The following is a 13,174-nucleotide window of genomic DNA, read 5'->3' on the forward strand; positions in this document are numbered from 1 at the left end:
ACCAAAATATCACGATGTATTGAAAACATTGACTACAAAAATGCGGTGGATAATCCAGAACGTTGGATAAGCGGGTGTTGGATAAGTGAGACTCTACTGTATATATTTATTTGTAGTCAATTTGTTAGTACCAATGTTTTTGTAGTCAATGTTTTCAATATATTGCGATGTTTTGGTGCTAAATTCATAAATACAGTAATTACTACATAACGTTTCCATGTTTTGGACTGCTTTTTCTGTAGATTTGTTGTAAAACATGATGTTTTTGTGCATAATTTGTAAAATCATAACATAATTTGACATTAAATAGGCTTTTCCTTCATCCCTCCTTATTATCCAACATTTTCGCTTATCCAATGTTCTGCTGGACTATTTATGTTAGATAAGTGAGACTCTACTATATTTATTATTTATTGTGTCAGAAGCAAATTGAGAATACAGCTACAATGTATTAAAAAAAAAAAACAAAGTTAAAAACTTGGCATTATACTAGATTTCCTTTGACCAGAACCTGGCCACTTGGAGTGCCTCTGGTGTTGCTGTGAGGTGGTCCTCCATTGTGCATGTGGCAGGGCTCAGATTGCATTGTAGTAAGTGCTCTCCTCCACACTTGTATACTGTTGACTCCACTTGTAGCTCCATTTCTTAAGGTTAGCTCTGCATCTCATGGTTCCAGAACACAGTCTGTTCATCACCTTCCAAGTCGCCCAGTCTTCTGTGTGCCCAGGAGGGAGTTTCTCATCTGGTCTCCGCCACTGATTGAGCTTCCGGGTTTTTATCTACCACTTTTGGACTCTCGCTTGCTGAGGTGTTCCTGCAAATATCTCTATAGATCTTAGGAAGCTGTTTCTTGATTTAAGTCATGCTAGGTGATATCCGAACAGGGGATGGTCCAGAAATGTCAATGCCTTGGTCCTTTCATTACTGGCTACTTCCCAACAAATATCAGGTGGTGCAATACTGGGTAAACTAGTGGTTCTCAACCCGGGGTCCCCAGATGTTTTCAGCCTACAACTCCCAGAAATCCCAGCCAATTTACCAGCTGTTAGTATTTCTGGGAGTTGAAGGCCAAAACATCTGGGGACCTCAGGTTGAGAACCATTGGGGTAAACAGTATAATTTCTCCAGCAGTGTTGGGCGTAGGCATCCTGTGATAATGTGGCATGTCTCATTAAGAGCCATATCCACTGTTTTAACGTGATGAGATGTGTTCCACACTGAGCATGCGTACTCAGCAGCAGAGTAGCAAAGTACAAGGGCAGATGTCTTCACTGTATCTGGTTGTGATCCCCAGGTTGTGCCAGTCAGCTTTCGTATGATATTATTTGTATGTATGCAACTTTTGCCAGTAGTTAAAGTTGGTCATGATGGGCATGTGTGCCAGGTTTGGTTCAGATCCACTGTCGGTAGGGTTCACAGTGTACTTTCCATATGGGTGAACTGTAACTCCCATTGTCATTTGTCATTGCCGCCCAAATTCCAGAACTCAGTTGGTCTTGAAGGGGTGGGGTCTGTGTGCCAAGTTTGATCCAGATCCATTGTTGGCAGGAGTCACAGGGCTCTCTGGATGTGGGAGCCATCTTGGAAAATACATACAAATATCAGTAGACATATACACACACATATACTTTTATTTATTTAGATTGATGAAACCCTAATTTTCCATATTTATTTATTTATCTATCGTGTCAGAAGCAAATTGAGAGTACAGTCATAATGTATTTTTAAAAACACAAACAAAGTTAAAAACTTGACATTATACTAGATTTCCTTTGACCAGAAGCAGGCCACTTGGAGTGCCTCTGGTGTCACTGTGAGAAGATCCTCCATTGTGCATGTGGCAGGGCTCAGACTACATTGTAGTAAGTGATCTTTGGTTTGCTCTTCTCCCATGGAATATAGACTATGAAGTCCTAATTTCTTATGGTGCTGGCAAGGACTGGGTGTCGTTGCCTGCACAAATCCTAATTCTGTTGGAATTTTCTTTAACACGGCCCTGTAACAACGGCAGGTTGCTCCAGGCCTGACTGGTAGCACAATCTTGTTTCTTATCATTGGGTTGACACAGACAGAAAGGAAATGCAGCCAACTTTGTTTATTGTCATGAGTCTTTGTCTTGCTTTATGCGGCTCTGAGTCAAATGTGAAGCTTCATACCCTAGAAGTTCAGTAGACCTTTATAGATTGATGTAACTGCCCAGTCTATGTTTCCTTTTCAATTTGTGTTGAAGTAGGAGGCACTTTCAATGTAAGTGAAATTTTACAACTGCCACAAGGTGGCATGATGAGGCTGCCAAATAGCTATGGTTTCAGTACTGCTCATTCTTAAAAATGCGAAATGCTTTTGCAAAATACAAAATCAATACATTTCGAACTATTCCACACATTTAGCCTAAGTATTGACCATTCATACCGCAATGGGTTACTATGTCATCTTATTTCATGGCTACACAGTACCGCAAAATTATTTCTCAATAATATGTAATCAGAGAGAAAGAGAGAGGGAGTGAGAATGTGTCACCCATCTTTTGAAAGCTGGGAAGTCTTTGCTTTATGTCCTCATCTCATCTTTCATCTGCTCCCAAAATGCCTTCTCACCAGACAAAATCACATTGTGCATCTATACTTTTTCCTTGGACACTGTAAGCTTGGTCAGACCCTTCAGAAATCATTGGACGGCATCATCCAGCGTTATATGGCAGTGTAGATTCATATAATCCATTTCTGGATTATCTGATTTAATAATCTGGATTATATGGCAGTGCAGTTCCAGCCTAAGTCTACACTGCCATATAATTCAATTCAAAGCAGACAATCTAGATTTTATATGGCAGTGTAGATCCACCCATACTTTCCGTTCTAAGGTTGATAGTAAAGGTTTCCCCTTGACATTAAGTCTAGTTGAGTCCGACTCTGGGGGGTTGGTGCTCATCTCCATTTCTAAAACAAAGAGCCAGCATTGTCCGTAGACACCTCCAAGGTCATGTGGCCAGTGTGACTGCATGGAGCGCCGTTACCTTCCAGTCAAAACAGTACCTATTGATCTACTCACATTGGCATGTTTTGGAACTGCTAGGTTGGCAGAAGCTGGGCCTAACAGCGGGAGCTCACCCTGCTCCCCGGATTCGAACTGCTGACCTTTCAGTCAGCCAGTTCAGCAGCTCAGTGGTTTAACCCACTGAACTACCGGGAGCACCTCTAAGATTGATAGGACAAGCAATTTGACTGAAAACTGCATCATATGGAATTTTCTTTTTAAAAAAAAGATTGATCCGAACCTGTTAGAATTATGTAGAAGTAGAATTGCTTATAGAATGGCAAAAACTCACAAAAGCACTGCCAGTCAGGACAGAACAAGATGGACTGTTAACTGAAAATGCATACAATCATCACAACATTAACCAGCCCTATACACTAATTCCTCTTGGGAGAAGAATCTGCCAGTGCAGTGCCAACAGAACCACGGCCAAATCTTACATTCACTCATCTTAGAAGAAAAACACCCGTCAGTGTGAGGAAAACAGCCACACCTTTTGACACCCATGGTGACACTGTCAGTGCCTGCTGGTCATGGGCTTGCTGCCCAGTTTCTGAAGGCAATGGGGCCACACACCCATAATAGCTTCCTCCCACCCACCCACCCCTCTCTGCAGTCCCAGTGCACCTCTCAATCCATGAACTCTTGTAATCCAGATAGAAATGGGGCAGCTGATGCTGAGGACACAGGCAGTTGGACATTGAGTCCCTTTCTGCCACAAATGTAATCAGAGAATATATTGTGAAGAGGCTTTATATTTATTATGGGATAGGAGATCCCCTCCAAAATTGCTATAATCCTAGGGAACTTTTTGCCCTTCAGACCTTTCAAACTTAAACTTAAAGATGTTCCAGCTAGCATGGAGTCACATCTCGTATGACACATAGATACTCACTGTGCACTCAGGTGCTGGCTGAGTTAGTATTGTGTGTTGAGAAATAAAAGGGAGATATCAGCATATTCAGGAGCTGGGGTGGCGCATCGGGTTAAACTCTTGTGCCGTCTGAACTGCTGACCTGAAGGATGGCTGTTCGACTCCGCAAGACAGGGTGAGCTCTGTCAGCCCTATCTCCCCATGCAGGGACATGAGAGAAGCCTCCCGCAGGATGGTAACACATCTGGGCATCCCCTGGGCAATGTTTTCGAAGATGGCCAATTCTCTCACACCAGGAGCGACTTGTCTCAATTCGCTTCTGTCACAATAACAAAATCTGCATATTCAACAGAACATTAAGTTTTGTAGAAAGAGAACAAAAATTTACAGGGAACACTCTTTAACAGACTTGGAGAGAAAGAAAAAACATCCCAGTCTAAATTGAAATTGCTGAGCATATGGTAAGGAAGAAGGGAGCAAACCAGGTGCAGTGACTAGGGGAAAATAAATAATCCCCTAAAACGACATTACTGGAATTACCACAGTATTTTGTTACAGTCCCCACATGTTGCCCCTTCTACACTGACATATAAAATCCAGTTTATCTGATTTGAATTGGATTATATGGCAGTGTAGACTCATATAACCCACTTCAAAGCAGGTAGTGTGAATTTTCTACTTTGATAATCTGGATTATATGTAAAAGGGGCCAGAGAATTACTTCCACAATTGAGTACAGAAACCATACTTCCACAGTTTGCACATGAAAAAAAATGTTCAAATGCTATTGTTTTGTATAGTTTGTTGATTTTAAATTATTCAGGTAGTTTGCTAGATGTAATCCTGCAACACACAATGTCTTCAGATGCTAATGAAAAACATTTAGACAATAGGCCCAAATGGGGTGTTGTGTGGTTTCTGGGCTGTATGGCTGTGTTCTAAAACAGCATTTTCTCCTGGTGTTTCGCCTGCATCTGTGGCTGCAGCCACAGATGAAGGCAAAACACCAGGAGAAAATACTTTTACAACACAGCCATACAGCCCAGAAACCACACAACACCCCAGTGATTCCGGACAGGACGTGAAAGATTTCAACAATACAATTGGCCCAATGGGTTGTTGTATGTCTTTCGGGCTGTGTGGCCATGTTCCAGAAGCATTCTCTCCTGACGTTTCGCCCACATCTATGGCAGGCATCCTCAGAGGTTGTGAGGTATGGATAAACTAAGTCAGGAAAGGAAAGAATATATATCTGTGTAGAGTCCAAGGTGTGGCAAGAGTTCTTTGTCACTGGGGGCCAGCATTAATGTTTCAGTTAATCACCCTAATTGGCACTGGAAATGTTTTGTCCCTTGCCTGGGGGCATCCTTTGTTCAGTCAAGTCCTCATTGTGTTGGTTCCCATCTACTGTTTTGATTTTGGAGTTTTGTAATACTGGTAGCCAGATTTTGTTCATTTTCATGGTTTCTTCCTTTCTGTTGAAGTTGTCCACATGCTTGTGGATTTCAATGGCTTCTCTGTGTAGTCTGACATGATAGTTGTTAGAATGGTCCAGCATTTTTGTGTTCTCAAATAGTATTCTGTGTCCAGGCTGGTTCATCAAATGCTCTGCTATGGCTGATTTCTCTGGTTGAATTAGTCTGCAGTGCCTTTCATGTTCTTTGACTCTTGTTTGGGCGCTGCGTTTGGTGGTCCCTATGTAGACTTGTCCACAGCTGCATGGTATCCGGTAGACTCCTGCAGAAGAGAGAGGATCCCTCTTGTCCTTCGCTGACCGTAGCATTTGTTGGATTTTCTTCGTGGGTCTGTAGATAGTTTGTAGGTTGTGCTTCTTCATCAGCTTCCCTATGCGGTCAGTAGTTCCCTTGATGTATGGTAAGAACACCTTTCCTCTGGGTGGATCTTTGTCTTGACTCTCATGGCTTGTTCTTGGCCTTGCAGCTCTTCTGATGTCTGTGGTGGAGTATCCATTGGCCTGTAGAGCCCAGTTTAGGTGGTTGAGTTCACCTTGGAGGAGGTGAGGTTCGCAGATTCTTTGTGCACGGTCTGTCAGGGCTTTGATTGTGCTCCTTTTTTGACTTGGGTGATGGTTGGAGTTTTTATGAAGGTATCTATCTGTATGTGTAGGTTTTCTGTAAACTGTGTGGCCCAATTGTTGATTGGGTTTGCGGATGACCAGAACATCTAGAAATGGCAGTTTTCCTTCCTTTTCTTTTTCCATGGTGAATTGGATGTTTGGGTGGATGCTGTTAAGATGGTCCAGGAACTTGCTGAGTTCTTCCTCTCCATGGCTCCAAATTGTGAAGGTGTCATCTACGTATCTGAACCAAACAGTTGGCTTTTTTGGTGCTGTTTCTAGGGCCTGTTTTTCAAAGTATTCCATATAGAAATTTGCTACTACTGGGCTGAGAGGGCTCCCCATGGCCACTCCATCCTTCTGTTCATAGAATCCAGTGTCCCACTGATTGGCCCAATGTTTGTTTCACACTATAAAAACAAAGGATCTACTCAATTGGGGGTGAGGGGGGGAGCTTAACATGAAGGGTTTAGGGGTCAGATTTCAATATAGACAATAGATAATCTACAGTACTTATTTCCCCGTCTTTTCCACATTTTCTCAGAAATAGTTCTTGCTGAGTTCAGTGGAGCTAAAACCCCAGATATGTGCATCACACATATCATGTAAGTATGGCTACATAGTTTCAGGCTTGACTTTTGCACAAAACCTGCCTTGGTTATGCTAGTATATGGCTTCCACATAAGGAGGACAGAGATAAAAAGATTTCTGATTATCAAAGCAGACAACCCACATGATCTGCTTTGAACTGGATTATATGATTCTACACTGCCATATAATCTATAATCCAGTTCAAAGCATATTATCCAGATTTTATATGGCAGTGTAGAAGAGGCCTAAGTCTTGTCACTAAGATTTGTACTAGCCTGCCTGCACATAGGTTTCAAGATGCCTGTTATTCAAATCACCTGTGGCCCCTTCGACACTGCCACATAAAATCCAAATTATCTGCTTTGAGCTGGATTATATGGCAATGTAGACTCATATAGTCCAGTTCAAAGCAGATAATTTGGATTATCTGCTTGGATAATCTGGATTATATGGCAGTGTAAAAGGGGCCATGGTTATCTCTTGTTTTGAGTATTTCAGTGATGTCCAAAGGCCTTGCTGATTAATGAATAAATGTTTCCAACTGAGTTGCACTCTGAAGACTGAGTGATACTTATACAGAAGACCATTTTTTTTACAGCTAGATAACATTGAAAGTGTAACATTGAAAGTTTCAGTTTTGACCTAAAACAATTGGATGGGGCATAGCCTCTGTGTAAAGGTAAAATTACAATCTATAGTATGGTATAACAATCCTGGCTGGTTTGTTGTAGGGCCAACACAGCCAGAAAATCCAGAAAATCAAGGCAGAAAATCCCACAATATCTGCTTTGAACTGGGTTAACTGAGTCCACACTGCCATATAACCCAGTTCAAAGCAGATAATGTGGGATTTTATACAACTGTGTGGAAGGGGCCCTAATCACTCGCACTATGCCAGGTTTGCCTATAAAACCGACCATCCCATGTTTTCTTTTGCTACACATTGAAGGAACAGTTTCGTCAGGTTCTTACATTTATTTAGGGATTCCAATAGAATCTTTGAGGACAGACTTCTAATGCAAGTGTTTTGTAGGTTTTTATTTTACTGCTCTGAACTGCTGAATTGTTTTATGTATATTTTCAAATTGTATTTTTTATCATGTCAGAAGTGACTTGAGAACATACTGCAAGTCTCTTCTGGTGTGAGAGAATTGGCTGTCTACAGAGACGTTACCTAGGGGACACCCGGATATATTACCATCCTGCTGGGAGAGCTGACAGAGAGGAGCTCACCCCATCTGGTAGATTCGAACCGGCAACCTTCAGGTCAGCAACCCAACCTTCAGGTCAGCAGCTCAGCCAGCACTAGGGTTTAGCCCATTGAACCACCACGGCTCCTTTTCATATTGTATTACCCCACTGGAAGTGTAATGTTTGCTGTATGCTGCCATCACCTCTGGGGAGCTCCTGGTGGTGCAGCATGTTAAAGCGCTGAGCTGCTGAACTTGTGAACGAAAAGATCATAGGTTCAAATCCGGGGAGTAGAGTGAGCGCCCACTGTTAGCTCCAGCTTCTGCCAACCTAACAGTTCAAAAACATGCAAATGTGAGTAGATCAATAGGTACTGCTCTGGCAGGAAGGAAATGGCACTCCATGCAGTTATGCCGGCCACATGACCTTGGAGGTGTCTATGGGCAACGTCGGTTCTTCGGCTTAGAAATGGGGATGATCACCAACACTCAGAGTCGGACACGAATGGACTTAATGTCAGGGGAAACCTTTACCGTTACCTACCATCACTTCTAAGGCTACTAAATCTTTTTTTTGAGGAGGGGAGGAAGAAGAACCACTGGGTTATTATTTCACACTTTTATGTAAAGGCTCTCCCTGAATGAACCACATCACTGAGACAAATCTTGTCTGTTATGAACTTCTATTCCACCCCATATTGCCCCTCTTACATTGTACATATGTAAGTTTCAAGTAGCAAGCCATCCCCCCTGACCCGCCTGTTCCAGTATCCAAGAAGGTATAACTAAAGGCTGCATCATGCATTCCTCAGCAACAACATACCTTTAATAGGAATTATGCCAACCATCACCCTGGAGCAATCCCCGGAGGAAGCTCTTTTCTCATTCAGCCAGAATTGCACCGGAATGACTGTACAGAAAGATGAGCAGAAACAAACACATGAAGATGATGAAATCCGTGAAAATCCCAGAGAGGCAGATACTGGTTAACAGAGAAGGGACAGATGACAAATATTGTTCAAATCTACTGGTTTCTGTGGAAAGTTCTATAAAACCAGGAGTTGTGGGGGAGGTGGATGGGAATGGGTCTTTGCTTTAATATAACAAGGGCTTCAGTGGGGTGTGAATGTTAGTGGCTGGTACTAGCCACAAAGGCGTTGTTTACACTGGTAAAAAGATACTCACCTCATAGCCACTGCAGTCTAGATACCTAGGCTCCTTCCACACAGCTGAATAAAATCCCACATTATCTGCTTTGAAATGGGATATGTGGCAGTGTGGACTCAAGACAACCTAGTTTAAAGCAAATATTGTGGGATTGTCTGCCTTGATATTCTGGGATATAGGGCTGTGTGGCCCCTAATGTTCTTGATGCTTTGTTTGCAATGCAGTTCTTTGGGCTTTAAGCCAGTACAAAAGCCATTACCTTTTACTCCAGAGTGTTCCAGAAAATCCAGATTTTATGGCATGTAGCCAGCCTTCCAAGGCCGCATTGCATCTTTGCAGTTGGGGGAAGGAGCTACTAATACGTAGAATTTGTTCTTTTTTGGTTTGAATTTTAGGTTTCCTGGCATGGTCAACTTTTTTTGTTTACAAAGGTGCATATATATATTAGTATTAGCACATCAACGTTTAACAGGACATATGAATAGTGGAAGAATAGAGAAGCCATGGTTATGTGGCTGAAAATAATGCAAAAGATGGGAAAGCCATTCCCTTAGAGCAAGATGAGTTTGCCAGGGAAAATGTGTGGCCATTTATGTTAATCCCACCATGATGGATGTGATATGTATGGCATTAACACTGTGGACCATGAAAATGTGTTGCAAACAGATATGTTTTGGTCAGTGTAGACCAAATTGTTTTATTTGTTTAATGCCTAATTGTTTTTAATTGCTCTATGTTTTATTATGGGGCCCCTAGTGGCACAGTGTGTTAAAGCGTTGAGCTGCTGAATTTGCGGATCAAAAGGTCCCAGGTTCAAATCCTGGGAGCGGAATGAAAGCCTCCTGTTAGCCCCAGCTCCTGCCAACCTAGCAGTTCAAAAATATGCAAATGTGAGTAGATCAATACGTACCGCTCCAGCGGGAAGATAACGGCACTCCATGCAGTCATGCCGGCCATATGACCTTGGAGGTGTCTACGGACAACGCCGGCTCTTCGGCTTAGAAATGGAGATGAGCACCAACCCCCAGAGTCGGTCACAACTGGACTTAACGTCAGGGGAAAACCTATACCTTTACCTTCTATGTTTTATTCTATTGTATTGTTGTTTATCAGCACTAAATCTTGCCAGATTTGTAAGCCGCCTTCAGTCCCCTTGGGTGAGAAAGGCGGGACAGAAATGACATAAATAAATAAATATAGATGTATCCTCAATTCGCTTCTGACACAATAGATAGATAAATAAATAAACAAATTCACTGAATGCTCTTTGGTGCAGGCAAATATAAAGTATACATGCGTGACAATTATATATAGTGTTCACACATGCTGGTATTATATGTAGAATAAGCACAGCAGTTGTCCTACCTGAGGCATTGCCTAGAAGTATCATAAGTTTTCCATCCTGACATGGAGACATTTACCTAGTAAGAAAAGCATCAAGTACAGCTTTCCAGTTCTTAGCTCAAAACTATATGGTCTGTATACATCAGGATATTGTTAATTATGATAAAACCCTGCAGGTCAAAAAGGGATTCTTTCCCTCCTTTTCACCATCTATGTTGCAATGTTTGCCAGTACAAAACACTTCTTTCATTGTGCAAGTGGGTGTGACTTCCCAGGTGCTCTTCCCAGGTCTGGAAAGGCTTTTACAACAACTTCCTCATTCCTTGCCCAAAGTCATCCAAGATGGCTCTTAGCCAAATAGGTAACAGGCTGTGATCCCACCAGCATTCTAATCTTCTCATTTACAGAAACCAAGTTGGAAGGAATGAGAAAGTTAAGACAAACAAGGGTCCAAGCTCCACAAGCAGTGCCAAAATTTATAATAAAACATCACACATTCTTAACCTCCACCCGTTCCCCTTGCATATGCTGTTCCCACTCAAGATGAACACTGAGATAACTGCACAGGTTACGCACATTTGTAACAACAAAGGCACTTGTCTTACATAATCAATCATCCCGAGCTTGAGGACTAATTATGGTTCAAGGATGGAATTTTTCTGTTTGAATGGTAAATCTGTGACAAAGCCCAAAATAGCTTGTTGGGCAACTGCCACAAATATAGGGGCTAACTTTTGGTCCTGTGTCAAGCCCACCACCTTATTTTGATGCCATGTTCTGCCACGGAGAAGTACTGATAATTGCCCCCAAAAGTTTTCCAGGATCCTTGTCCGTTTTGAAGAGATGGAAGAATTATAACATTGTGTATTAAAGTCCACCTTCTTTTTCATTGCTATTTGTCATTTGTAAAGACAAAAACAGGCACTTTGTAAGGGTAAGGAGAAGCAGGAAGAGCAGGCCATCAAACTGGGACTCCAAATTGTTGAAAAAGAGAATGTATTTGGAGTCTGCACGTCTTTGTTTCCTTCAGTGATACTTCTCTCCATGTACCCAATCTTTCTAGCAAAAGAACAATCTGCTGGGCAACTGAAAACGAAGATCAAGATCATTATAAGAAAAATTGTGGCTGAAGCTAAACTGCCATGAGTGTAGATCAGGGTTTCTAGCTGTAGTTGAAATTGCAAATTCCAGGAGCCATTGCAACACAGCCAATGGTGAGGAATGCAGGGAGTTGAAGTTCAAAAAGAGCAAGGGGCATCTTGACTCCCTTCCCTAGTGTAAATAACCTGCCTTCTCCCAAAGCATCTGGAGTTGAGTTGCCACAAAATTCTGCTCCCAAGGAGGACATTAGTGACTGGATAATAGTTTTAAAATCTTCTAGATCGAATAGGGCTTCTTGTGGAGTGGGTACACAGCCACTTCCTTCAAAACATACAACACCATTCCTTTTTACAAGAAGGCCTTGACCATCTCTAAGGCCCCTTCTACACTGCTATACAAAACCCATATTATCTGCTTTGAACTGGATTATATGGCAGTGTAGACTCATATAATCCAGGAACCTTTCACACAGCCTTATATCCTAGAATATCAAGGCACAAAATCCCACAATATCTGTTTTGAACTGGGTTATCTGAGTCCACACTCAGATAATGTGGGACTTTCTGCCTTGATATGCTGGGATATAGGACTGTGTGTAAGGGTCCCCAGTTCAAAGCAGATAATGTGGTTTATCTGATTCAATAATCTGGATTATATGGTGGCGTAGAAGGAGCCGCAGGCTCACCTTAGTCTATTGCTGGTTGTTTACAGCCAAGGTGTTCAAGGACCTAGGCCCCTTCCACACAGTTGAATAAAACCCCACATTATCTGCTTTGAACCGGAATCTATGGCAGTCTGGACTCAGACAACCCAGTTCAGATATTGTGGGATTTTCTGCCTTGATATTCTGGGTTATATGCTTGTGTGGAAGGGCCACTAGAATGCAAGTGGTCCGTCATGCTTCTCCGACTACTGTACCCAACTTCTTGGACTGAATTAACTGAAAAACAGATTCCAAAGAAACAAACCACACCTCCATTGAAACTGTCTCGCTCTCAAATATGATGTCAAATTCAGCATGCAATAAATATGTACAATGATCTGAAAATGCAAGTTTATCATAGCAGGTGTCCAAGGATTCCACCACATTTCCTCTTAGGTCAGATTTCATCAATCAGTTCATGAAATATAATTAAAAAATGGCCCGTGGGCTGCATTGTGCTCTCCTCCCCCTGCTCTGGATCCTTAGCAAACCAGTGCTGGATACTATGTTTGGGCACATTCAGGTCAACAGTGCTTTCAATGTCATCAAAGATTCATGAGGCCAGCAGCAATCATGCAGAGAGCATTTACAAATTCCTCACATTCCACAAATCTCAGGATCTAAACATGTTCTCACTACCAGTGAAGAGGTAAATCATTCCTCCTGCTTTCCTGAGGCTTTTGACTGATACTGATGACACTACTGCCCAAACCTCCAGGTGACGTCACCCAATGGTTTCATGTAGATGTTAAAGATTGTGACAGCCTGAAGGGAAATTGTAGGACACCAAATCTACAACGTATAACATCAGTTTCACAGCATCACTTGCTGGAACTGACCCTCTAGAACAGTGGTTCTCAACCTGTGGGTCCCCAGATGTTTTGGCCTTCAATGCCCAGAAATCCTAATAGCTGGTAAACTGGCTGGGATTTCTGGGAGTTGTAGGCCAAGACACCTGGAGACCCATAGGTTGAGGACCACTTCTCTAGAAAGTAACTGAATCACGACTTTACAAATCCCTGGTATGGTAGGAATCATAGAATAGGAAGAGACCACAAGGGTCATTGAATCCAACCCCCTACCATGCAGAA

General features: G+C 42.2%; 1 protein-coding gene across 3 annotated transcripts in view; it reads right to left on the reverse strand.

The window, feature by feature from the left end:
- The window catches only part of slc4a9 (solute carrier family 4 member 9), a 99,305-nt gene that overhangs the window by 78,957 nt on the left and 7,174 nt on the right, over positions 1 to 13,174 (reverse strand). For all 3 annotated transcript variants that reach the window (XM_062977882.1, XM_062977881.1, XM_062977883.1), the window contains exon 2: positions 8,592 to 8,678. The gene's annotated coding sequence lies outside the window, so the exon portion shown is untranslated. The remainder of the gene's footprint in view (positions 1 to 8,591; positions 8,679 to 13,174) is intronic.

This window comes from Anolis carolinensis, chromosome 4, assembly GCF_035594765.1.
Source record: "Anolis carolinensis isolate JA03-04 chromosome 4, rAnoCar3.1.pri, whole genome shotgun sequence".
NCBI classification, from domain to species: domain Eukaryota; kingdom Metazoa; phylum Chordata; class Lepidosauria; order Squamata; family Dactyloidae; genus Anolis; species Anolis carolinensis.